The 27,429-nt window shown below is 53.8% G+C and overlaps 1 long non-coding RNA gene across 1 annotated transcript; it reads right to left on the bottom strand.

Moving 5' to 3' along the window:
* On the bottom strand, positions 1 to 27,010 carry LOC130889102 (uncharacterized). Its single transcript, XR_009058491.1, has 5 exons — positions 26,760 to 27,010; positions 13,573 to 13,654; positions 12,162 to 12,226; positions 8,453 to 8,665; positions 1 to 3,578 (listed from the first exon to the last, which is right to left on the bottom strand). It is a non-coding gene; the product is annotated as an uncharacterized LOC130889102 (long non-coding RNA).
* Positions 27,011 to 27,429: the final 419 nt, after the last annotated feature.

The raw sequence follows: 27,429 nt of genomic DNA, 5'->3' as shown, positions 1-27,429 counted from the left end.
ATGCCTTTATTTTTATCCAGGCCCCACACCGCTGCGCCCACCCAATCTGTGGCACAGGCTCTCCACGTGGCTTGCTGAGCAGGGGCCTCCATGTGCATGTGACCCTGGGCTCCTCAGGGAAGGCAGTAGGTTGTATAGTTATCTTCTAAGGGGCAACATCACTGCCCTGAAACCACACAACCTACTACCTCACCCTGCGGGGTCCACGTTCTGGAGGAGGCCCAGCCGCTCCCCGCCCACCCTGGCCACAGGCTGCCAGAGCCATATGGCACAACTGGCACAGGGCAGGGGGGGAAGCGGAGACAGTGGCTCGGCAAGAAAGGCCTGTACCCACTAGAGGGATGAGGGACGTCTCCAGTGTCTGAACCCACCGCCCCAGGGACAGCAGCCTACAGTCCAGCTGCAGGCTCTGCCCACAGGGTGCCCGAGCAGGCTAGAACCCTCCTCTCTCTTCCTTTATGGAAAAGCTGCCTTGTCTCTATGTAGATGGAGATGCTGCTATTCAACAGAGGCCTGCCCTCGAGCTGGCAAGTCTGGGCGTATGCCAGATCTGGAGTGTGCGGCAACTCTGGAACAGAGTTGAAGGTGCAGTCTGGACCCTTTCTTCAGGGAGGCCTGTGAGGCCAGGACTCATAGCCTAATATGATGGGGTCAGGAGAAGGAAAGCTGCTTGCTTTAGTGTGGCCAAGGGAGAGGAGGTGCCCTGGAAATGCCACACGTCTGCGCACCCCCACGCCTCAACCCTTACAGATAACTAACAGACCACAGAAGTCAAGGGACTGTCCAAGGTCCCTGTCAGACAGGGCAGCTACCACCCCGTGCCTCCCTCAGCCTCCCAGGCCAGGCTGGCGTTGCGTGCTCTGTAGATATTGCAGCCACTTCAGGAAAGACAGTAGATTGTATAGTTACCGCAGAGCGGGGCAGAGCCCAAAACCATACAACCTACTACCTCACCCCAAAGGCCGTCCGTCCGTCTTGGTGTCGAGCTGGATGCTTTGGCGTCTAGAGATGCCTCCTAGAGGAAGAAGAGCTGGGAACATGGTGAGGGGCCCAACACGGCCAGTTCGGTGCTATAAGGGTATGGCCGGCAGCGGACCGGGATTCCCCCACAGTGGGCCAGGACACTTAAACAAAATCACCAAGCAGAGAGGATGACGGAAGTAGGGGCGGGGAGAAAAGAGAAGAAGCAGATCAATCACTAGGCAGGAATGGCCACAGTGGGGGAAGGGTGTTACTTGTCAAAGGCCAGCCAGGTCCAGGGAGCTTCCAGCGTCCACCTGGCTGAAACCCAGCCTCTGTGATGGAGTACAGGAAGCGCTGGAGGCACCAGGACTCCAGCGAGGCAGCAGCCTTGGGCATGCACCCTCCTCTTTCACAGGAAGAGCCCCTCCTTGAGGGCTCTGGTTCTGTCTCTGCCTCCCCCCAGGGTGGCCTGAGCTGACCTTGCTACAGGAGGCTCAAAACCATTTTTTTTTCCTTGTGGGAGGCAGCCTAGCTCCCCATGGTGGCCAGCTGGGCGGAAGTGCAGACCCTGGCTGGACACTGATGGCCAGTCTGTCCTTGGCGACTAGCACTTCCTGAAGCTAGCGGGGGCTCTGTGTTTGGCTCAGAGCTTGGGCCTCCAGAGCTTTGGACAGAGCCCAGCAGGGAGGAAGACCTGGTAAGGGCAGGCGGCCGGTGTGGGTCTTGCCACTCACTGTGTAGTGGGACAGGTGAGGCTCACTCTGGGACAAAACAGTCAGCCTGTACTGTGAGCGCCTGCACCACTCACAGCCACTAGCTTGCAGGGGACCCTTGGGCAAGTATACTGTAAGCCCATCTTATAAGCAAGGCCTATAGCCTGCCCAGCTGAGCAGCAGCAGTGCGCTGGAGCATCCTTCCCACCTTGTAAGATGCTTCTGTAGCTCTCTGCTCCCGGGTACCAACAGAGTCTTGGAGACTCGACTGCAGGCCTCCTTCCATAGTTTTCCTGGGCAGGCACCAGGCTGGGTGGAATCATCTCCTCCTCCAGCTGCGAGGTGGGGTCACTGTGAAGACACAGGCTCTAGCCCCCAGGTGGCTCTGCTTTCAGGCCTCAGACAGCAATGCAGAGGGAAGCTCTGTGCCCAGTACCAGGAAGCCAACCAGCTTTGGTTCTCTGCATGAACCCTAGCACCTGGTGCCACACCTCCTTTTCCCTGCCAAGGGTGACAGGAGCAAGTCCAAGGACCCTGGAGCCATTAGGCTTAAGTCCACACTGTGCACCCAGATCTGGACTCTATGAGGCAGAGTGGATTGGGAACACGGCCCCAAAGCGCTACTGTGGCCTGGACCTAGGTGTGCAGGCACTGTCCAGCCCTAGAAGGACATCTACGTGAGCCTCAGGAGTGCTATCCCCTGCCTCAAGCCTGTACCCTTTTACTAAGAGACAGGTCAAATATCCCCAAGGATGGTCCAAGCAGAGCTAGCGAGGCAGGAAGGCATGGGAAGAGAGTGGCTCAGTCCCACCCCCCACCCCGTGTTCCCATCTATGATGAGTGGACCAGGTGGGAAGGCGGAGGTGTCACTGAATGGCCATGGTTAACCTTGTCAGTTCCCAGGATGCACCTGGACATGGTAGAATGACCAGAAGTCACTTTTGCCAATGCCATCTGAGCCTTTCAGAAACACCTTGAAGAAGGAGAGAAAGCACACCTTGTCATGGGCCTCTCAACATTTCGGGTTCTGTCCCTGGCCAGCAGGATACAATATTGTAAGCAGGATTGCCTGGGAGGTCTGGGCTGCCTCTCACTGGGGACCATGGGGGATTCTCGGCAGCTCCTTGGCCAGTGTAGTTAGCAATCAGCAGGAGGCTGATACGTGCCACTGTGATAGCCCCCAAAAGTGCCTGTCCTGCCCCTGCCCCTGAATACCCTCCCCGAGTCTGGGCTTCGTTGCAACATGCAGAACTCAAGCTATAGGAGAGAAATAGTGGGGGACAAGCATCCTGGTCCCTCCTTGACTGTGGCCACCACCCCCTGTGCCTTAGCCCAGCCTGGAAACAGATGTGATTCTGTCTCCCTCATCTGTCCTTCTTTCTCACACCAGGCACAACTCTCCTGGTCCTCCATCAGTGCTGGGTGGCGTGGGCGTACTAGGATTACACTGAGTGATGGTGACAGGGGACAGAGAGCTGCCTTTGAGGTTCCCAGAGAGCCCTCAGACTGGGTGACCTGAAGGGTGTGAGCCTACAGACAGTGTTGCCTCAGGGTAGCAAGGCTGTGCCTTAAAGTCAGTAATGGATGGAACTGCAGCTCCGTTAAATCACATCCGACCCAGGTAACCCGATGTGGGGTCAAAGATCATCATATCACAGTGCATCATGGGTAGATGAGATGAATCCCCCGGGGGCAGTCTGCTGGTGGGAGGCACAGGCCTCCAGGTAAGGGCGTCTACGCTGAGGTCCTGGAGCAGTGGCAGGGTTGTGGTTCTGACCCTAGTCCTTCTCACTCTGAGGTCTCCCACGGCTCCCTACTCTCCCGAGGAAGGACAGTGAGGCCCCACTCACCACAGGGAAGTCGGCTGCACGCAGAAGCTCCTGCTTGGCACCACTTCCCGACCTGTTTGGGTTTAGAAACAAAAGCAACAATCGTCAGCTTCTGAAGGGAGACAGCCCAGCCCCCAGATGCCTCCCCTTGCTGTACCCTGCTAGACCACAGCACAGTGACATTTTCATCCAGTCTGTCTGCTGCCTGGTGACACTCTGCAGCAGGCAAAAGTTTGGATGGAATGGCCTCTCAAACCAGCTGGCCAGAGACTATGACTCAAACTTCGTCCATGGTGGTCAAGCATGTCTATGTGGGTGGTCAGTGACCCATGTGGCCACTGACTGTGGGGCCTGAGAGAAGCAGCGCCGCGAGGGTACAGGCTTATACTCTCCCTCATGTACACTGTGGTAGTTAGCTGGACCCCGGAAAGAGTTAATCCTCTCTCAGAGGTTGTCAGCAAGATGCAGCTTCCCAAGATAGGACAAGTGGGGCCTGAACTCTCCCTCCTGAGAGCTGAGAGCCAGAGAAGGGACTCACTGGACCACAGACTTCCTTCATGAACCAAGTCACTACCCTACTTCCCTTGGGCCCATTCTGGCCAAGGCATCACGGCAGGGCCAGCAGAAAGATGGAAGGCCAAGAAGGGACATGGTGGCAGTGAGGGAGCAGCCCAGCCATCTGAAGGGCTCTGGAGCTGAGCCTGGGGTGCGGAACACAGACAAGGCCTGCTTGGGATCTGCCCATAAGCCAGAGCAGTTTGTTACAAGCCTTGCTATTCCTGTACAGCTCAAGGAGAGGAAGATGAGACCACTGGCTATTGAGGGTGGTGAGGACACCAGGGTGGGAAAGGCCCTTCCTCCCTGACTACCAGCCTTGCTTGTTACCACCAAGATGGCCAAGCCATCCATTGGACACCCTTTCTCTGCTCCTTTCCACCGTGCCCGTCAGCCCTGCCCCCAGCCCACAAAGCAGCAGAATGCTCTGGGCAAGCCTCCTCTGCCCTCCTTGGCCATCTCCCAGGCCCTCCCCACCTCCTGGCTTTTGCCCTCGTCTATCCCTCTGCCGGCAACCACTGACCTGTGGTTCCTGTTCCTTTCCACAAGGTTTCCACTCCCCAGGGGGGCCTCACTCTGCCCAGGGTGCTAGTCTGACGAGGCTGACCCACAGGTGCCTGTCTCAGATCCATTTCCCTCAGGTGTCTCTCCATGCTCTGGTGGCAGGCCCGGCTACCATGGCCACTCAGTTCTTAGGCGACTCTGCCCTACACAGGGGTACACTGGTTCCACGAGACTCCAGAAGGGTCACCCTTTCTTGGTCTGTTGACACCTTTACTTGGTCTCCGGAGCTGAATGTGACCAAGTGAGGAAAAGACCCAGTTCATACTCGAGAAGTGTTCAGATGTACCAAGATTAGCTTGACCACTGGCCTCCGCCCTGGGGGATGGGACTCACATAAATGCCTCCTTTCTTAACGGGTAACAGGGAAGGGGTCCTGAAACAAACCAAAGGGACCCAGTGGGGCGAGGCTGGAGGAGGGCCAGTGGCGGGGCGGGCAGTGCACATGAATGGCGATCCTGAACAGGTCGCCAGGGAGTGAGCAGTCAGCAGGCACCCTGCCATCTGCCAGCTGCCACCTCCCAGCCTTGCCCTAGTCCTGCAGTGTCTGCCCACGGGCAGGGTGCCTGGGGGAGGAGCCAGGCTGGCCAGGACAGGTGCGCCAAAGGCCTAGGCAGGCAGGTGGCCCTTTCAGTGCTGGGCGGATGTCTGGAGGGAGAGAGACAGACAGACGGTGTCACCCTGAAGTCACCTCAGGCTTGGCTTGGGGCCACCAAGAGCCAGACCCCCCCCCCCAATGGCAGCCTCCCCCTCCTGGTCTCCCTGATTAGGTTTCTCCCATAAAGCCGCCAGTGTCTCTGCTCAGTAGGCCGTGCCAACAGTGAGTCTGGGAACGATGGGAGGGGTGGCATCCGGCTGGGCAGAAGGCGGGTCTCCTTGAGAACACGGCCCATAAAGTTAGCAAGATGCATGCTTACTGACTAGGCCTGGGTCAGTGTGCCCAGAGGCGGGCCATGTCTACTGAGGAGTATCTTTGGTCTGGCTAAGACAAGCATGTAAGGGGTGACCAAAATCTCAGTCACTAACACAAGTGAGGCCTTTGTGTAAACTTTAGCAAAACGACTAATGTGATCGCCTGAGACATTACAAGATCATATTTGAACAAAGATGATCCAGGTTTGCTCAGTGCCGTGGCTTCAGACTGGACTGCTCTGACAGGTCCGTGGGGAAGTACCCACAGTCTTGAACATCCTTTTCCAAAAGTGTACCACAAGGATGCCAAGTCAAACCTGGAGCTAGCATTTAAGTGCCTCGGACCTGGCTCTCTCTAGCCCTACACACCTCACACTGATCCCGAGGTGGATTTGACCTGCACTGGGCTTTGAGTAGACTCGAGAGCTGCGGTACCCTGGTAGCATGCCCACCCCTAGAACAGAGGTAATGAACACTGTGACCCATACCAAAATTCACGAGAGAAAAGGGGAGACTTGGGGTCTAGAGCCTGGCTGGGAAGGCCCAGATCTGAGCCTAGTCCTTTTCATCTAGAAATAGGGTCCGAGACAAAGTCAGTTGGCAGTCGGTTCTGTGCCTTCTCTAGTGAGATAGCGGTCTGGTATGGACAGTAGTGGGAGTCATGATGGCATATGCCTAGGGCAAAGCACCGAAGGCCTGTGGTATACTGGGCAAGGCCCTTGAGGGGCCCTCCTGCTCCCTGCACTCCGCCTGGGGCTGGGCATTTAGCTACAGGTTACCAGCTCTGGCCACTCATCCACAGATATTCCCCGACCCAAGCACCGCCCAGGTCATAGAAAGGTGCATGGGAAATGATTTCAGATGCCGTACCGTGGGGCATGTACTCTACCTGCTCTTTGACTCCCTCTGGACCTGGCCCTTCCTGGGGAGATTTTTCTCATTCTAGGAAGCCTATACTCCAGGACCCCGGGAGGTTCCATCCTGGCCTGGCACATGGGAAAACACTGGTCTGGGCAGGTGGGCTTTGGACTGCAGGGTCTCCCTGGAAGGGGACATGGCCTGAGCAAGCCTCACTTCACGGTGACAGTATGTTCTTCCTAGGAGCTGTGGGAAGAAAGAAGCCTGGGGCTGGCATCCAGCTAGCTCCCTAGATGAGACAGCTTGGCCCTACTGTCTACACATGGCTTCTTGCTATCCTGGCAGAGGGCACGGGGCCAGGCAGGGCCATGGAGCAACCCCCATGTTGCCCAGGAAGAGTCAAAGACATTTTATCCCACACCCTCCCCTGCTTCCCAGGGAACTACCCCCTAGCTTCTTTTAAGGACCCCCCTCACAGGGGTGGCGGGCTGTCTGGCCATTCCTGCTCCCAGAGCTTGCCCCGTTTGTCCTACCTTGGGAAGCTGTACAACACTGTTGTATGACGATGACCCAGGGACTCTGGGGGTGCTGCTTCTGATCTCTAGGAAGGCAGAGGAACCGTGTGACAGGGAAAAGTTCCCTGTATCTCAGAGCCCCAGTGGCCCAGTGGGTGGCCTTGCTCTTGGAGCAAAGCAGCCTCCTCTAGCAAGCACCTGAACTACTTGATGACATAGGTTACCCAGGCCAGGAGACAGACTGGCTGCTGTGAAACCCTGGCATTCTATATCACACTCAGCCAGGGATCCCCGAGGTCCCTGGTCAGATTAAGGGTATGAGGGGCATTTGGAGGCCAGACGCTTTTCTCTCAGGGAAACCTAACTCAAATCTACGCTTGTTGATGGCCACACTCAGGAACCTGGTACCGCAGTACAGACATCATTTCTAGAACCATCCACGCCGGCCCCGCCCCTGCCAAGGACAGTGCTGGTGGCTGGCTTTCCCGACTCTGATGTGCAGCCTCCTTCTCTGTTTGCTTGGTGGGTAGTAAGGCAGAAGTGGAGCTGGCTAAGGGGCTAGGACTCCCAGGTACCCTTGCCAAGCAGCTGGCTGTGCCAAAGCCTGGGGCGGCCATGGCCAAAGCCAAGTGGGGATGGGGGGGCGGCGCTGGTCCTGGGCTCTGTCCAGGCCACTCAGGGCAGGCGGGAAGCAGGGGTCTCCTCCTCTCCAAGGCTACCGCTTGTTTCAGCTACAAAATGGCGGAGGGCTGTGTCGGCCATTTTGTGGCACCCTTGGAAGACAAAGGCCGTGGAAGCCAGAGGGTGGGACCAGTGGATGCCTGGCAGGGAGGAGAAAGAACAACCTAACAGAACAAGGCTTTGCCCTGGGCCAAGGCCTGAGATGGTCTGGTCGGAGAAAATGGGTCAACCTGTCCCCTTCCAGAACTTTCCTCCCACCCAAGTTCCAAACTGGCTCTGGGCTTCCAGCTACTCCCACACTTCCCCTCAAGGGGCTCTGGGTGGCCCACGGTGACGCCACGCCTCCCAGGCCTGAGCTCCTCTCTAGAATCTACAGGACATGTCCTTATCTGCCCGGGTTGGGAGGCCCCAAGCCAAGGGGCTCAAGTGCCATCCTATGCTCCAGGAACGAGTGGGCTAGATAGTTCCTTCCTGTCTCTGGCCAAAAGGTCAAGGGATCAGTTGCCAAAGTGGCCATCAACAGGACGGATGCCAGGAAGACTTTCTTCAGGAGCATACGGCTACCACTATCCCTACTTTGTACAGCTCCAACTAGAACAGCCCTAGCTTTTCCATCTCGTTCCAGCTGCTTCTTAAACAAGTGACCATCATCTATTCAACTCCCCTTTCTGGCCCCTGGCCAGGGGTCCCTCTGCCCCCTCACCACAGCTGGTCTCCAAGCCTCTCTAGACAGAGGGCAGTAGGCACTCCAGAGGGCTGGATCAGAATTGCTTTGTGCCCCCTCCCCATCATAGCCTCTGCTCTATTCAGAATCCAGTTACACACTCGGGGCAAAGAAAACAGCTCTAGGGGGTACAGGTCTCACCTCAGGCTGCCTCCTCTGGACCTGTGCAGAGCAAAAATCTGTGTGGAGTACAATCCCACTTCACAGGTAGCCAGTCTGAGGCCCAGGGGGCAGGGACGTTACAGGCATAGAAACCACCTTGTAGGGTGGGTCGGTCATAGGAGAGATGTAACTCCCACAGCCAAGGGTTCACGCCTCTGACAGGGACCAGTCGACATGAATCCAGGGCAGGGCCTGTGACAGAACAGAAACAAACAAAAATGAGAGTGGAATTGAGAGGAGTCCGCGTCATCTTTACAGGTAACACTGCCATGGTGATGTGGCAAGGGCAGGTGCCACCAGACATCACCTGTTCAGCCATAGTGGTCCTAATAACACTATAGAGTGTTAACAGCACGGTGGCCTCTTTTAATCACTAAGGGCTTCTCCTCAGTGGGAACCCGCATGGTCCTGGCTTCAAGTCCCCAGCCACTCAAGAGTGCTGTAACCTCATGAGCCCGTTCTGGGTACACACTAAGGACCCATAGGTGTGAACACAGTGTAGGTGGTGGTACTGGGGACTGAACCCTGACCTCTACCATTGAGTGTCATCTCCTACCCTTCAAAATTTTTTATTTTGAGGATCTTGCTAAGTTTCCCAGACTGACCTTGAATTCATTCTATATAGCTCAGGCTGGCCTCAAACTTTCAGTTTTCCTAAGTAACTAGGCCTTTGCCACGAGGCCTAGCAAATGAGAGCATTTGGTACCTTCAACGTGCCAGGCACTGTTAAGTCCCTTACTACTAGGGTTCACTTTGTCCTCATGACAACGGGATCCTTGGCTAAATGGTGGAACACAGAGAGGCTGTGACTGTGCCCTCCACCCCACCCCCAGGCACAGGACAGCATGGGTGTTTTCATCCTCCCGTGTTTTAGGGATGAGGAAACAGAGAACTCAGGTACATTGTGACAGGTCACTAAGTTGTTCAGAGGGATCAGAGCCTCTCTGAGAGAGCCCCAAGAAGCTCCCCATCATGGAAGGCCAACGGTGCCTTCCTCAGGGCCTTTCAGCTTCCCAGGAACGTCTCTCTCGAATCATCCTCACTCAGCCTGGCTGGCAGGGGGTCCTTGGGAGCTGGAGGCTAGAATACTACATGAAGATGGAGCTGGTGCTGGACCAAGGCTAGACTTTGTAGGTTAGCAATTACACTGGAGCCAACGACCAAATGCAAGGTATTTGTAAGACTACATAAAGAATGTCCTGGGGCTGGAGGAATGGCTCAGCAGTTCAAAGCACTTTTTGCTCGTCTAGAGAAGCCTGGTTCTATTCCAAACATCGTGTGGTTGTTTACAACAATCGGCAACTCCAGTTCGGGGAGATCCAGTGCCCTCTTATAGGCTCTGGGGGCACACAGCACAAATGTGGCTCACAGGCACATATGGAAGCTAACACTGGCACACATTAATTGTTTTTTTTTTTTTTTAATCTTTTTGTTTGCTTGTTTTTTGTTTTTTAGAGACCAAGTTTTTCTGCATAGCCCTGGCTGTCCTGGAACTCACTCTGTAGACCAGGCTGGCTTCAAACTCAGAGATCCACTTGTCTCTGCCTCCCGAGTGCTGTGATTAAAAGTGTGTGCCACCACCACCAGGCGAAAAAATCTTTTTAAAAATGTTTAAGAGATCTGGAGCTGGAGCTCCGAAAGTGGGGTGCCTGGATAGCAAGCCTCCAGGCCTGGGCTCAATCCCCAGCACGCTATAAACTGGGTGTAGTGGTTCACACCTAGAATCCAAGCACTCTAGAGGTGAAGACAGGAAGATCAAGAGTTCAAGGTCACCTTCAATTACACGCAGAGTTCAAGGTCAGCCTAGGCTAGAGACCTTACCTAAAAAACACACTACCTGGCTATTAGATAAATCTGTGTCCTCCCTCACCTTTCAGAGATCTGGGGCAGCTGATTGGGAGTATCAGACCTTGGGAATCTGGAAGTCCCATATCTAACTTCCAGTGTGCTTCTCCTTTGGTTGTCCAGCCCACTGACCCCAAGACTCAGTTTCCCTCCGAGACTGCTCAAGGCCATGAGACCACCACTTGCTGGGTTGGTGGTCAGCTGAGGTTGGCTACTTGGCTACTTGCTGGGGTCAACACTACAAGCATGGTAGGGACCAGGGCTGGCTAAACATGCAGGGGTAGAGCTCAAAGCCAGGGGCTTGCCTGTGCTCAGACCTGCCAGGCCCAAATCCAGTCTGGCAGATTTCATCGGGTGCAATTCCAACCTTGCTAACTAAACCCTAGAGCCCCAACTTCCCACGGCTTCCCAGTCTAAGCTGGTGTCTCAAAGACCCCATGGTCCAGTGTGCCCAGGACATAGGTGAGATGGGGCTAACTCCACCAGTAGGGATCCCTAGGAAGGAGAATGGGATGGTAAACCCCATATTGTGTATTGGGGGGGAGGTGTCTCTGAAACTAACCGTCACTAACACCTGCACTGAGTAAGCACCTACTGTATACATCCAGTGCATCCTGTGTGCATGGAGCTAAGTAGGGACTGGGTCATGGACCAGGACTGGCCACCTTCCCCAACCCAGCCCATTCTTTTCTGTTCCAGACCCTTCCTCATATGTCTTGGCCCAGGAGCTCTCTGGGACTCCCACCTTTGCTCCTGGCGACCTGCACCCACAGTCTCCCATACACATTAGTTCTTGGGACTCAGAGACTCAGGGGCACATTCCTAGCCTGAGTCCTTGTAAAAGGTACACCGTTGGACTCTAGAGGTTCATCTGTGCCCATGGGACAGTGGGGGTGTGTGTGTATTAAAGGCTTCCTGGGGCTAAGATGGGGTATGACAGGCAGGTCTGTCTTAGGGTGGATACTCCAGAAAGTCCAGGATCTATTAATCAGAGCCCCTTGGCCAAGAACTACTAGGTCCCTAGGGATACCTGGGCCAGCTGCACTCTTGAGGTAGTTCAGGTGTTCAGAGGCTCAGTCTCTCTTCCATCTCTGCCTGGGCTCTCCCACTCTGTCCTATCCCATCTACTGAGTTCTGAAATCCTGCCCCCCCCCCACCTGTCTATTTGCCCTACTCTCAAGCACTGGCTAACATCCCTCGCCTCAGGTGCAGACACAGAGACTAGGGTTGTGTGTGGCAGTCTGTATACACCAAAGCACAGATAACAGAGGGATCCCAGGCCCAAATACGGGTTTCTCTAGCTTATACAAGAAGGCGTGGGACCCTGCCTACAGCCTGGGTGATGAGACTGCCCTTGACCATGGCCACACCAATTTCCTGGATCTAGATTCATCTGGGTAGATCCAAGGCTATACTTGGCATCTGGCTCATTGCAGGCAGGGACAAGTGTGAGCACAGCTCCCAGGTCCCTCTGAGCACTAGAGACCCAGGTTCCCAGTTCTAACTGTAAGGTGTCCAAGGCAGAGGAAACAGGACCTTTACCATTGAGTCTCAAGTAATACTGCAGATATTGTATACATCCTGAGGTCATCTCATTGTGCCCTCAGCATCTCCTTCTTGATGGCTGGGGCAGAAAGATGGCCCAGTCTAGGGTCCTGGGTGCACCTGTATATGCCCAGACATCCTAGAGTCCCAGAAAGAGGCTGGCAGGGGTTGACGCTGCCCCGTCAAGGCCCAGTATATGCAAACCTCCAGGTCTGTGTGGCATGAACCCACAGCAGTATCCAGGAGTGCTGGGGACGGTGGCCCTGAGCTCCATAAACAACCAAAATGTTGCTCTGACCTGGGCTGGACACGGTCCTTGAGCTTCAGAGGTCACCTGGGAGAGTTGTCGAGAAGAGGCTGAAGCTAGAAGGAAAGAGACACCAGTTAGTTGCTGGGGTACATCTATGAACACCCCTTTTGCATTTGTATCGTTTCCTACAAACACCAACCTGCAAGGGCCCCCCAAAGGCCTTTGCACAGCTTAGGAGACACCTGGAACCCAGGGTAGCTCATGGCCAAGATACTATCCATGTGGCCCCATGGCCAAATGTTGGGACTCAAATCTCATAAAGTCCTGGGCCTACCCCTCTGACAAGGACCTGGTCAAGAAGGACCGAGAGGCTGCATGGAGGAGCCACACACAGAGCCATCCCTGGAGGGAATGGCACTGCCAGAGAATCTCAGAGTTCTAGCCAAACTGCTGACGCTGGACCTCTGGTGGGTGCCAAGGGCAGAGTGGGCACCCTGCCCTACCTAAGTGATGCATAACAGGTCCAGGCCTTCAAGTGGCTAGGTCATCCCAATTGATGAGGCCTCTTGCGCACCCTCCTCAAAACTAACTTGAAGACATGGAGTCCTACAGGTCTGGGCTCCTAGATACAGGCCCTTGCTCAGCCATATGAAGAGAGAAGACAGCACAGCGCCACCCACTGGACAGAGGCAGATACAATGCCTCAACCTGAGGACCGCCTGAGCAGTACCAGATGCACAGACGCCAACTGGATGGCTGAGTAGTGGAGAGCTGATTCTGAGCCTGCGGAGGATGGCTGAGGGGAGGCTGCGATCGGGGTTGCAATCTGGCTTCAGTGTATTACACAGTCTTCCCCTACCAGGGAACCTACAATTTCCAAAGACTGTCTAGCTCCCTGGGTCTTCCCCCCCTGAGCTACAGGTATTTAAGGGTCACTATTCAGCCCCTGATCTCCACCAACGAGTATCTCTGCCCATTCTGTGGACCGGCACACTGAGGCTTAAATGCTAACAGAACCTATCCGGATAAATGGCAGGTAGCAATGAGGTTGGAGGAGAGGGTCCAGTATGCCTACTGCATGACTGGGCTGCAAGAGGCTGTCTCAGAGCTAATTCTGCCCTCCACCACAGGCAATCTGTCCCTGCCGGATTCCATCTGCTTCAAGAGGACAAGTCAGGCCATCACAGCCTGCAGGGCAGAAGGCAGGGCTGAAGCAGAGACCCGGAATCCTTGGCACTGTCTCCTGTCCTGGGCAAGGATCTCTTCCACTGATTGGAGGCCAGGACGAGCCCCTGAGGGGATGGGGGCAGGGTAGGCCTGGCAGCAGGTAAAGCCTCTGAGGGGAGGACTGGTCCTGGCTTCTCTCGTGGACTCCTGTCTGCCAGTATACTATCATCTCCAGGACTATTTCCGACGGAGTGATGGAGTGAGATCTCTGCCCAAGTGGGGCAGACCATACCTGTGTATGAGGTCCTCAGGGGTCTTCTGATACACATGACTGACTTTCCCTTTCCTGGGAGGCTCTCTGGAGCAGCCATGTTCTGCAAGACATAAGGAAATAAAAAAAAAAATGAGGTGTCAGCTTGGCAGGTCATGTAGCTTGGACAGAGAAAGGTCAGAGGTAGTGTGGCCCTCCCTTCCTTGGTTACCCCCACAGCCACCTCTAGATAAGACAACCTGTGCACTGTTCACTGTGGCCTTGGCCTTGGCACCAGAGGCCTGGAGTTGCAGGTCACAAGAGACAGAGGACAACACAAGAGAGTCAAACCTGGCTTTAACCAGTTCCAGCCGGCCAGGAACCACATTCCAAACCAACTCCCTGCCAAGGCTCCTAGGCAGCCAAATCACACAGAAGACCTAACCTCTACCCTAGAGTCCTCCGTGACTATAGAGGAAGGGCTCATGGGGCTTGGCTTACTGGTGCCTGGCTAAGATCCTCCCTTAACTCCAACCCTACTGTGGCACCCACAATTCCCTGTGGGCAGAATGTCCTCCGGCCGCCATAGATGACCACCCCAGTATGCACTGTCAGGCTGCACTGGCATTGGGAGTCCCTCCACCTCACCGCACAATGCCTGTACTGCCCTTCCACTTGTATTTCGCTGGACCTAGCAGTGCCTGGCATCCACAAGTGTCCATTACCTGCCTAACTCTGGGAATGGCACTTGATATCTGGGGTTTATGAGGTATAAACAGGACTTTGGGGTATTACCAAGAGGTAAGTAACTTCAGTTGTCACTATGAGCCAAGAAAGGGGGGATAGGCCAGGATTGACAACAGGACACCAAGACCAAGAGTCGGCCCTGACCAGAAGGCCTCCCAGGCTCCCCCCCCCCCCCGCCATCCCTATGCATCTGGGTGTTTTGGCCTTGGACAGAATTGCCTGCTTCTCTCCTGCCCTCCTGAGTCCACCAAGGTTCAGGCATCCACACTTCCACGAGCTCTGGGTTGTAAGAAGGCTCAGGGTATCCTCTTAGGATTGTTGCCTTCTCCAGGATTTGTCATCATAGGACCAGGGGCTACTGTCACCTCGTCCTGCTTAGACAAACATTATCGCCAGAGAGTCATTTTTCATTAAACGCTCGAGGACCTAGAGGGTCTCGGGATTCTTTCCTAATGTGCCGGGCCCTGAGGCCCACTAGGGACTGCTGGCATCCCCCTGTCTCCACAGGCTGATAGCACCCACAGGTGGAACTGGGAGCCCATGAGAGCTTCATGCTGTTCTTCTTCCACACAGGGCTGTGAAGGCTCCAGAGAAGCCAGTGGGCAAGAGGGAAGAGGAGAGCCCAGGGCTGGGGCTGCTAAGTCCAAGCCTCCGACCCTATCTTTTGAGAAAGGACTGTCCTGTACCCTTGACAGCTAAACCCCTCCCATCTCTTCTTTTGGCCTGGACCAAAAGTAAAACCCCCTCCACTTCTGGGCCCACAGTGTACAGATTACCCAATTTAATGATCTCAGGACAGCTGCCTGCTGTTCACAGATCCTGCAGCCTGGACAGGCAATCCCATGTCCTAACCTCACCAGGGGAACGTGGGCCGGACCCATCTCTTGGGCTCCAAGGCCTCCCTAGGAAAAGAACCGCAGGAGCATCGAAACCAGTAAAGCTTGCACCTGCTTGGGCTCAAAGGGGGGCATTTCCACACGCAAAATAGTGGGGTGCCCACAGAGCCAGCAGAAGAGCCCCCCTGCTTTCTAAACAGCACAACTTCATGTCTCTAAACTAGGGCCAGGTGACACGGGATTAAGATGGTCAGCCAAGGGAAACAGAGATGTTGACCAGACCCTTGGCGGGGCTGAGCACAGCCCTATAGGGTCAGTGGCCGAGGCTACACAAGTTGCCTCGGGCCCACACAGGAAGGCCTGTGGCTCCCATGCTGACAGTGCAGAGCTCCGGCCGGCTGTCCAAGAGTGATTCTGAGAACCCTGGTTCCACCCTTAGTAATGTAGGAATGCACCTGGCTGTACGTAGCTGGCAAGCTCTGACGGCTGCTCAAGGGGACCCCAGCTGTAGAGGGCTTTGCAAAGCTCCCTCTAACTTCATTGGCCCTGGGTTTAATCCCCAGGAACCTGGGACGGGGACCTCACTGGGATCCAAGGGTGGGAAGATACTACATTATCTACCATAAGAGCCTCTGAATAATCCACAGAGGTACACTGCCCCCTTTCAGGCTGATGAGTCTCCCAACGCCGTCCCTCTGTCCCTTAGAGCTTACCCTCCATAGCATAGTTACTGGTGTTCATGGTAGTAATGAGTTTGTCAGGCCAAACACCAGGCAGGAGGGCCCGGAGTCTCGGCCCAGCCCCACCCCAACCTCATTCCTACTCAGACTCACAACTATACAATTTCGTTATGTATCTGCAGGGTCCAGTGGGGCCATGACATCCATCTAGGTTGGCAGAATGACTCTGGGAGAAGTCCTGCTTTATCCAAAGCCAAGAAGCCAAGCAGAATCTCCCAGGTTGTGTGGCCTTCAGGAACCTGTTTTCTCTGGGCCATGCTTTTGTATCTAGAGTGGCCACTTATACCTATACTTACATGGATTTCATAGGTCAGAGAGAAAGCGACTGGGTGGGAGCCTCCACCAATCCACCAGGCGCTCTCAGTGGAGTCTCCCACTAGCGACCGCCAGCTCCCACCAATGTCCAGTTGATTCTAAAAACCAAGCCACCTCCAGACACACGGCCATCTGCACTCCCACCTGGAAGGCTTAGGTAAGTCTCACAAATGATGTCACCGTCTGTGACGTCAATGTAACAGGCCTCGGTACCAGGGAGAAAACCTGGTTTCTTTTCAGATGTTCTTTTCAGATAAAAGACTCAGAACATTATAGCTAGCACACAAGGGTCCTGCCCTAAAGTGGCACCATTGCTGTGGCCATGAGCTATCTGGACACTGGACACTGGCCTCGTAAAGCCCCTATGGGGTCTGCTTCTGTTAGGAGCCTCGTGCATGCTGGCGGATGGTGTTAACCGCTTCCAACATCACTCCTGTGTTGGGAATGCCTCTGTTCGGGGGACAGACACGTAGTGGTAACTTAGGCAGGGTCAGTTTCTCTCTGGACAGATGGTTTATTTTGTCACTTTAGTATTTTCTTTCCAGTGCAAAAGAAACAGCATTCATGAACCAAAATGTCTAGGACACAAAGGAAAGCAGAGGCCAGGTCTGGCCTGACCTATAACCCAGCTTTGTGTGTATGTGCACGTGTGTGCGTGTATAAATGTGTCTGTGTATCTACCTGTCTCCACAGGGGTTCCTGTATGTGTGTGTGTTTCCATCAACCTGCCCTTATAGTGGTTCCCATGTTCCAGGAACCTGGTGGGCTGTGCTGAGCCCTGCATGAGTGCCCACCAGGTGACAGCGCCCTAGCACCTGGCCTGGGGAAGTGGGTGGTTGCTCCGAGTGTCCTATCTATACAACAGACACCTGCAGCTTTGTGGGTCAGTCCTCCTGGTCTCTAGGGAGACTTCAAAATCAGGGTCTCAGGTTTAAGCTCAGGAATGCTTTCAGGCCAGTGGCTTCAAATCTGGACTCTAGAACCTTCCAGCTACCCACCAATATCAGACCTTCTTTCCACATCCTTCACTCTCAGAATGCTCCCCCCAAACACACCTGACCCAGTCTGTAAGACCATGAGTGGTTATAGCCACCCTGCCCAAGGATCTCTCAGTGTAGACACCAGGTTGAAAGGACCACTGGGGTTCTAAGTCCACAGTATGGGTGTTGAGTACAGGGCTCAGAGGGCTTCGAGGTGATGACACAGGGTCCCAATAAAATGAAAAAGGGTTGTGGAGACACAAGGCTAGTCGTGAGTTCTGCCAAGACTTCGGGACAGTGACACACACCTTTAATCCCAGTACTCTAGGAGCAGAAGCAGGTGGGTCTCTGTGAAATCAACAAGTTCCAGGCTAGCTAGGGCTACCCTGTGACACCCTGTCTAAGAACAAACCGCAGCAGTAAGTGTTCCACTAAGGACACTGGCCTTCAGCTGAGAACGGATGGGAGCCCTCTTTCAGGTGGGAGGGGCAGGCAGTGGTCTCCTTTTTAGCTGCCCACTAAGGTCCCTGCGGCTGCGAACAGAGATACAGGCTAGGATGCTGTTTGTGAGAGTCTGATCTCGAAGCCCTTTTCCCTCCGTCTGTAGAAAGGGGCTGGGTGAGGTTGGAGTTCTTTGAGGCCACCCAGATACCAGATGTCTGAGCCCAGCACTGAATGAAGCTTGATCCCCTTCACGGTGCCTCTTGCGAGAGCCGACTTGGAGCTCAACTCCAGGAGACAATGTGGAGGCTGGGCGTGGGGCAGTGCCCACTGCCTCTTTCCCTGGTCTCTAGGGCATGGGGGGCCCAGAAGGACGGGTCGTGGAGGCAGTCAGAGGAGCCAGTCCGCCTGGCAGTAAATCACCAGGCCATGCTTTGTAATTATCTGGGCACTTAAGCGCCTCTATCTTGTCTCTCCCTTCCCCAGGGAAATTTCCTTCATTTCCTTCGCTTTCCTAGTCTCCTGGATGTCTAAATCAGCCCAGGCCAGGCCCAGGATGCTGCTCTCTCCAGCTCTTCTGGCATACAGCTATCAGGCTGTATGGTGTGCACGCTGGACAGTAGCCACCGGAGGCCACCGTCCCCACCTAAGTTTCCTCCCTGCTCAGGGCAGAAGACTGAAAATGCCATCACACCCACTCTTGGAGGTACAGACAGCATCCTCATGGGCCACTTTCCCTGGCACAGGGAGAGGCCAGTAACCCCAGGAGGTCTAGAGATACGAGGCTGGGGTGGCACCTGACTGGGAAATCAAACAGAGACAGTATCAAGAGAGGGTGTGTGAACGTATGGGCAGTAGCAACTGGAACGTGTGACCTGTTTTGCTCATCCTAAGGACCCTGCACTGGTACCACTCAGATGCCGCCCCGACCCCTCCTCTCATCTAGTTCGTACACAGAGTCTGAGTCACTGTCCCTATTTTGCAGATGAAAACACTGAGGCACAGAAGGCAATGCCAGTGGCTTGGATGACTCAGATGGCCTGATACCAGCAGCTCTCTGGTCCTGGTGTGGGACCAACGTGGGTAGAACTCAGTAGCCTCAGTCTCAGTGCCAGCAATGGTCTCTCACAAGCAGCCCACGTGGAGGTTGCCCCCAAAGTCCCCCAGAACCAGTGCCGGTAACTACACCCATACTCTCTAATTCAGCTTCCCGATTCTGAAGGGGGTGGCATGTTATGATGCCCCCCAGTATAAAGGTCAGCCAGGTTGAGCTACCACAGACACATATAGCCCTGGGGAGAACTTCACAAAGCCACTGTGTGCGTCCCTTTCACGGGCCTCCCCGCCTTCCTAGAGATGAACCCACCGAGGTTTCAAAAGCTGGATCTCATTTTCAGCCTACACTGCTGATCTCCGGAAGCCTCTCCAGTCGTTTGCAGAGCCCGCTGGCAGGACTGAAGCCTCCTGTCGCTGCCCTCATAGCCAGGTCACTGGGTGCCAAACAGATGCTGAGGGCTCCGGCTGGCCCGTGGCCTCTCCAACCACCGTCTCCATGACATTCCAGGACCAAGCTCCCTTAAAAACCCTTCCCGAAAACAGACAAAACCCGGGCCTGAGAACCGAGGCCCCGTCTTCTTTTTTATTCCTCACCCTTCCTCCCTCTTTTCCTTCCTTTTTAAATACATCTACAAGGGACACAGGGAAAGTTGCTGGCCCTCTCGTGTTACAGATGGGTAAACCAAGGCCCAGTGACAGGAAAGGGGTCCAAGGCCCCGTAGGTTTGATGGCTGGGTGGGAGTTCCGGAATCCAGGCAGGACTGATTCAGCCACACAGGTTCTCTGTAGGGATAGTCTTCGGCGAGGACGGACCATGTAAGTGTCCCCAGTTTGAGCTGGGCCCTGGACCCACCTGATACTCCCCTGATGGAAGCTGGCCAGTGTGGGCAAGGCTGAGACCCTTGGGCTCCCTGGCACAGACTGAGTGGTGTTCAGTAAATGCAGGAAGAAGTCTCTGGGGAGGCCTTGAAGCTCAGGGGCAGGGCTCCAGAAAAGCAGGCTGCTCTAATGGAAACCAGTCAGTGGCTAACCCCCCCCTCCTTGGTTTCCATGGGGACAGGATAGGAGGTGGAGCTCTGGCGTGGCTGCTGCAGCAGATGTGGCCTGTACAGGGTTGGGTGGGGGGGTGGCGCCTGGCAGGGAGCCCTGAGACGTGGCAGGAGTAGGGCTCGGCGCAGGGCCCTGCAGCCATAACCCTGACGGTCAGCTTTAGGAAAGAGATCGGGGCGGTGGGTCCACCACCTTCAAGAAGTCGCCTGGATTCCTCAGGTGTTCCAAGCGCATAGCCTGAGCCTCCTCAGAAGGGATCGAGCCAGTGGCATCTTAGTGAGATGAACATATCTGTATTTGCCATACCAGCCATGCTGGTGCTCTGTGTGCCTCAGGCCTGCTGGTACTTGTAGAGAGGGGGGCAAACCCCTAGAGCACCACATGGTCCTCTCCACTGTGCTCTGGATGGTGCTACTGGGTCTCCTCCCACAAGCACACTTGGCCTGGTAGGCGGAAGGACCTAAAACCTGTGCACTGTGGCCATGAAGAACAGAGGGAGCTTGGCACGACTCTGGTGTGCCTGAGACTCTGTGGGCTCGGGGATTCAAGCCCCCAGAATGGGCCACACTGACTGAAGGCTGGCTGGGGTTCTTAGAAGGCTCCCTTGTTCCCTATGGTGACACAGTTCCTATTCACCACAAAGAACGAGACCACCATGACCTGGGACACAGCATCTAGGTCCAGAGTCACAAGTAGCTCCCTGTCTCAGGGCCACAGAGGAGCAACGACAGCACCATATTCTCTCCTTCTCCCCCACCATCACCCTGAGTGTGGCTCACAGCAAATGAGACCATGAAGGTATGGAGACCATGAGCTAGGACAATATCCTGGATCCTTCAAACCTGCATGCACCAGGGTAGAGGTGTTGGTAGTTCTGTTAGGGAGGGGTCTTCAGCACCCTCAAACCTACATGGCCTGGAGCCCCACCCAAGACAACTCCTTTCTGCAGCAGAATTCCAGGCTGCAGGAAAGATCCTTACTGGGGTTGGGTGTCTGAGGAGAACCAGTCAAGGTCAGCCTCTAACAGGCAGAAAATAAACAAGGGTCCAAGATCAGGTTGTTTAGCACAGCCATGGGGAAGATCTAGGCTAGGGTTCTGCTACCCAAGCTGTGTGGCTGTGAGAAAGTTCCTTGGCCTCTCTGAGCCTGTATTTTCTGGTATAGAAAAGTTGATGTTTAAAACGCATGCAAAGTCCTAGCACTTAGTAGGTACTCTGCAGAATGGGAGTCCCACAGAGTAAGACACGTTTGTGATAGCCAAGCTGCACTGGTACTCTCTGGGAAAAGCCTACTGTGACCAAGCTCTCACCTGGGGCAAGGCAGGGGCTTTCAGCTGTGGAGGTCTCCATCCAGGCCTGCTCACCTGGTCTTATCCCCTCTTTTGGTGATTTGGCACTGACTATAGTGGCCATGCATTTCCTACTCTGGTACCTAGCTGTGAGGTCTTAGCTGCATGCTTGGCCTTGGGAGTGCCCACTTTCAAGTGCCTGGCATGACCCCTCAGCTGGATGGCCAAGAGGGTCATCCGTTCAAGAGTGTCCACATCTCAGAGATTTCCCAGGGTGTTACAGAACTCTGGATGCAGACCTGAGATCCTCAGGCCCCAGCCCTCAGGATCTGAGTCTCCCAATGTGCTGGCATTAGGTGATTTCACTCTACGTTCACAGAAAAGGCCTGAGCAGGGTGGAGTGTGTCTCCCAGACACTAGGACCTCTGATAGCAGCCATGTTGGACTTTGAAGGGTCCACCAGAAGGTTGCATGTGCTGCTGGTAGATGAAATAGGTCATTAATAGGAACTCTGAAAGCCTAGGCCCAGGTGAGGTTCATCCCATGCACCCCGGCAGGGCGAGAGCAGGCAGGATCCTAGGATCCCTCCTCCCACGCCTGAGCCAGAAGCATAGGCACACCTACCCCAGGAATCCCGGGCAGGGCTGGGCAGCCAGGAAACTGGGCTAGAGGTTCCCGCACATACTAGTGTGGCCAGGCTACCTCCTGAGCACCCCAGCTCCAGCCTCGATCCCCTACCCAAACTCAAAGTTCTAAAACCTAAAGTCACAAGGCCCAATGCCAAGGCTTCTTTCCCATGGCCCACCCACAACTGCGACCCATCAACAACCCTGCATCTGGCCAAATGTCCCATCACATCACAGATCTTTAACCTCCCAAAAGCCCGTGTGTCTGATGTTCTCACATTTCGAGAAGGGGACGTTGAGGCTGAGGTGAACAAGTACCTCTCACTTATAAATGCGGGCTTCCTAGATCTTCCTACCGGGACACAATGAGGCCATAAAGACAGCAACTCATGGGCTTCCCAGCCAAGAACTCCCATGAGCTTCCTCTGGATTCTGAAACTGGTACTGTAACCCTCTCTTTAAAAACCAAGCTCCAAGACCTGTGAGGAGTACCGGGCGGGCTTTTGTTCCATCTCATTCAACGTTTCAGTTGTCTGGTGTTCCTGACAGGCAAGCTCTGCCCTAGGCCCTGCATGTGTGCAGGCATACACAGACCTGCCTGGGAAGGCCCAGCCCTGTGGGTGGCTCCTTGGAAGAAGTCCCCTAGCAGCTGACCAGCAGCAATAGCAGGACTTCCGGGCAGCTCCCCGTCCTAGGGCCCGCCTTTCTAGATTCCCCGCTCTGGGCCGCCATTTCCTCTGCTGGGCCCAGAGGCTCACTCTCATTCCTCCGGGTTTGCAAATGGCCGGCGCCTGGAACTGTCCATCCATCCACGGAGGGAGAAGGTGGTCTGGGCCTTGCCTGGGTTTGACTACCTCTGACTGCACCCCACCACCCTCTACCTCAACTTACCCCAGCCTAGGGATGGGGGCTCCTTTCAAGCCCCTAGGGACAGCGATGAGCTGTCTACTACAGTTATTACAAGGGTGGACAAAGGGCTCTGCGATCCACTTAAAGAAGAGAGACAATATCTAAAAGACACTGCCCACCTTGGTGGAAAATACCTATTACCAGTACCCAGGCCAGGTCTGAAAGCTAGCCACGGGGGGAATACAGACACTCATATATGTGTGTGCATGTCTCACACACACACACACACACACACACACCACACACACGCCTCTGTGCATGTTTCTCTGCAAAGACCTTGTTGCACACCCATGTTCCAACCTCTACATGTATGGGGTACACACCAGTGAAAAACTATAGCTGACCCGTAGGGACTTTGGAGGAAAGCCCATTGGGGCCCGATTCCTGACCTAACTGCTCAGCTGGCTGAATCTTTCTGATTTTCCCACCTCTCCAGGTAGAAAGGAGAGGGGAGTCCTGCTTTGGGAATATTCCGAGGCTCCAAAGTACCACAAGGAAGCAATAATTGGGCAAGGACATGCTCCGTTAACTGAGCTTACTGGGGTTGGGTAGGCCTCTGCTCCCTGTTCCCATTATAGAGACAAGGAAACTGAGGCTCACAAAGCGAACTGACTTTACAGTCAGAATACTCAGAATACAAAGCCAGCCCAACTCGCCTCACCGCCCTAAATATGTGCTCTTCCAAAAGTGGCGAGCCACCGCACCCCTGGCCCAAACAGTACATGACACGACACTGCCACCACCCTCTTGCTCTGCTTTCGCCTTCACGGTGCCCAGTGCAGGGACACACGTTCCCCTGACTCCGAGGCAGCAGCGGACAGACTGGCAGACCCGCAGGAAAAGCAGGAAGAGGTTAGACACTCGGACTCACCGCTCCTAGCCAGCTGGGGAGGATTTCATCAGTGTTCCGTCTCCACTGTTCGCTAACATCTCCACCAACAGGTAGAAGCCTTCAAATAAACAAGCCACAACAAAGTACTTCTAATAACAAATGGGTGCGGGGGCTGGAGCTCCCGGGGATTGGGGGAGGGTGGCGGTGTACAGCAAGGCCCTTCCCTTCCTCTCTCCCAGTGCAAGAGCCTCAAATGCTCTCTACAGGCAGGGAACACAGCATTTGACTCCAGAAGTACAGAGGTCAGTGTTTAACACATGGGAAAAGGGGGCGAAAGTGCAGCTTAGCACTGGTTACATCATCACCTGTACACAATTCCCAAAATAAGCAGTTATCATCATCTGCAAATTATTGTGGCCGTAAAAGTGCTCTGGCCTCTAGTGTGTTGATACAGCCCAATAAATTCTACATTCCCTTATCTCGCTGGGACTTTTTTTTTAAATTTATACCTACTCTATCCAACTGACCTACTGAAATTTTTTTCAAGTTTCGACTTAAATGTATTTTTGGACCATTTGAAATATTTATTATTTGGTTTTTTTTTCATGCAGGTCTCAAAATAATTACATGCACATTGACCCAGAATAGCCAAGCGCTGGACCTCCTTATAGTTAATAAGCTATATTAATAATTCCATGCCCCACAAGTCGGAACTTAAGGGTAGTGCTAGGGTGTTCAAGCAGCAAAATGAGATAAAAATTGGTAATTAATTAAAACGCGGAAGGACTTTTGACACAGGGCATTTGGAGTCTTAAAAGATGGTGGGCAGGATAGGTGATCTGGCTCTACAGGTAAGGGTTCTTGCCTGCCAACCTGAGTTCAACACTGAAAGCCACACAGTGGGGAGAGAAGCCACTCCTGCAGGGTGTGCGCTCACCTCCAGGGGCGTGCACGGTATGCAAATGCCTACACGCACACAAATGGCACGCGTCCGTGTGTGTATATGGAGACCAAAAAAAAAAAAAAAAATCTAACAAAGCAGTGGCACTCTGTCAGCCCTTCCAGAAGATCAGGGAACACGCTTCTCGACACAAATGTAGCTTGTTTGTTTTGACCTCAGTTCTTCGAAATTGTTGACTCCACAATTAAAATATGCCGTGTGTTCCAACAAGTACCAAGCAGTGGTAATGACAGACCAGCCCATCTGTGCCTCGAGAATGTATAATTTCTGTCTATAGTGGAATTTATATAGAAGCAATGATGTGGAAAGTGCTTTGCGTGGTACTTTCTATTTTTTTTTAATACTGTCAAAAAGAAATGGGTGCCATAGAAAGCACTGAGATCTGAGATTTTGCCCATTTTTAAAAAAAAAAAAAAAAAAAAAAAAAACAGAGTATGACATTTTACATTTGGGGGACCAGGGAGGGGATCTGATGCTAACGGAATTTAAAACTTAGGTGGCAAGTGGATACTTACAATCTTCCAGGCGCAAAAAAACAATATGACAGACATACACTAAAGGCAATGGATAAATTGACTCAGAGTGGAAGGTACTAATTTAACAGTGAAGATATTTACATGAATTATTTTTCTGTTACTTTCCCCTATCTTGTCCAAAAAGAAGATGAATTAACATTCAGGAAATTCTACCGCACATCCATTCAGAACTTAAAATTGGAGCTCTATTCACCTACACTAACTATTAAAAACAACAGGCCAGGGGTAGGCAGCTGTTAAAATGCAGGCTCGAGCTCCTAACCTCCCTTTTCTTCCTTGCCTAATTCTCTCTTTGCCACGCTTTTGCCTTTGAAACGTATTACAGTTTATTCCCCTATTACTTTTATTTTGCCACCAGTGTTTTATCCGATGCTTGCTAAATATTTGGGTGGAATGAATCCTCCAGCTTGCAGCAGCAGAATGTGGCTGTCATAATCGTGAAAATGTTTTAATTATCTCAGTTATATATGCCTGTCTCTGCAGCCCCAAACCCTTCAGTATCGACTGCTGCCTAGCGTAAGAACAAAAGCAGCCAGACTGGGCTCCGTTTTCGTATTTGGTGGAGTCTGCTCTGGGCGGCTGCTGCAGCCGAGCTCCTGGACACACAGAGCCCATGTGCCTCTGGACTAGGGAAACAAAGATGTCTGTACTTGGGAATTTTCCTCTTCCTGCGCAGTGGAACTTTCTGTGTAGGATTTTCCAGTTCCCATAAATCAAGACCCCAGCTACCCTTAAACATAGGCTTGGCCAGGCTGTGGTCGAGGGTGCTTTTGTCAGTGTGCCAGAGGGGTGGAGGTGAGCAGGCAGCTGAGCTCTGCAAATGTCACCTTTCTTTTTTTATAAAGGATGGGGCCTGGGACTAAACTCAGACAGCCTCTAACTCAGCTCACGGGCGATACTGCCATGGCGGGTTACACAAAGGTCTTCGGGGGCTCCTTAGCACCCATCGGACATAGTTTAGGCTCTGTGTGGCCTGGCATGACTGTGCTCGCGAGGAACTAGGCTGGGACAGGGTCTAGACAGGCCTGGGAACCACTTGGTGCTCTCTTCTAAGGATTGCCTGGTGACTCGTGTCCATGGGCACTTCTCGCCCAGCCTGGCAAGGGGGTTACAAGCTGGGCACATTACTATGATGTAGATAGATTCCCTCCTCAAAATTACAAAAAAAAAAAAAAAAAAAAAAAAGCCTTAAAAACAAGTGCTTAAAAAGCAGAGTGCAAAACCCCAAATCTTCCCCATACTGAGCTGTCATCCAAGAAAAGCTTTCTTCTTTAAAAAAATATAAAAAAATAAATAATAAATAAAACGAAACGAAAGGCAGAAAGGACTAAATCCCTAAACTGTGGAAATGGTGGCATTAGGGATGCAGGACAGAATAAAAGAACCTCTGTTTCGGAACACGAAAATACTCCCTCCTGTGTGCGGCTGGCCCTGCCTGAGTCTTTTGCTGAAGGACCTCACGATGGTTCTGGGTTTTTCCCCCTCTGCCATTCCCGGTACTTCCAAAGTTTAAAAAAAAAAAAAAAAGGTAATGAAATAATAAGACCCCTTCCAACAACAAAGCAACACAGGCAAGGAAGGGCGGCTTGCTGACTGATGCCTCCTCCAGCCCTCATTCAGTTCCTCATCGAACACGCAGCCACTGCGAAATACCGAGCGTGTGTTTTCATTATCATTTTGAAAGCCATAGCTTTGGATCTTAAAAATAAATGGCTTGGTTTCTCTCTCTTCCCTGCAGTTTTTTTGGCAGTGCCTGCTTCACTCAAGACTGGGAGGAGGAGGGGGGCTCTGAAATAGAATTTGGGGTTTGGGTTAAGCCAATTAGAGGGAAGGGAGACGTAACAGGCACAGAGCGCAAGATGGCAGGGCCCTCTGCTCGTCCCCAGCAGGAGAAGGGGAGAAGGTCACTTACCAAGGAACTGAAGGACAGGGCCACTTTCTCAAAAGCCAGCAAGTGAGAACGATGTCCCCTGCCCTGGCTGGGTAAGAGGGCTCCCGCCAGCCAAAAGGCTGTCTCCAGGTGCCAGTCTCGGCCGGACAGACCCTTGGGCCTCCTGGGCTCTGGCATCCATCAGTCCGTAGGTCCTGGCCTGGGCCTTGGCTACTCTGGCACCCGGGGTTAGGACTGCCAGGAGCAAGTGGCGCTGGGGGAAGGCCCTGCTGCCAGCCTAGGAGGACGAGGAAAATGCTACTTTTGTCTCCTGCTCTCTCATCTGGCACTGGCTCCCAGGGAGGGGGGCAGAGGCGGCCGCTACAGCTCAGCCCCGCCCACCGGGAATTTTCGAAAGATGCTCGTGGGTGCCTGGAGGATGGCAGACGTGGCAGAGGCGGGTGGGCCGGGCCCCCAAACCCACCACCAAAAAAAGGCGGGGGTTGGACGACAAGGAGAGGAGGGAGGATACCGCAGTGCCTGACCACTCAGCAGCTAGCCTGAGGACGCCTGAACACCAGTCCAGCCCCAGCCCAGGCGACAGTCAGCCCTGTAGATGGGCAGGGTAGCCGTGGCGCCATGTTGTGACTGCCTGGCTAGCCAAGCAGTTCTGACGGGCCTGGAGTCCAGGCTGCCCGAACTGCTCCAGATA

The sequence above is a fragment of the Chionomys nivalis genome, chromosome 17, assembly GCF_950005125.1.
Source record: "Chionomys nivalis chromosome 17, mChiNiv1.1, whole genome shotgun sequence".
NCBI lineage: Eukaryota > Metazoa > Chordata > Mammalia > Rodentia > Cricetidae > Chionomys > Chionomys nivalis.
The sequence above is the reverse complement of the archived record's forward strand: the minus strand, read 5'-3'. Positions and strand labels throughout refer to the sequence as shown.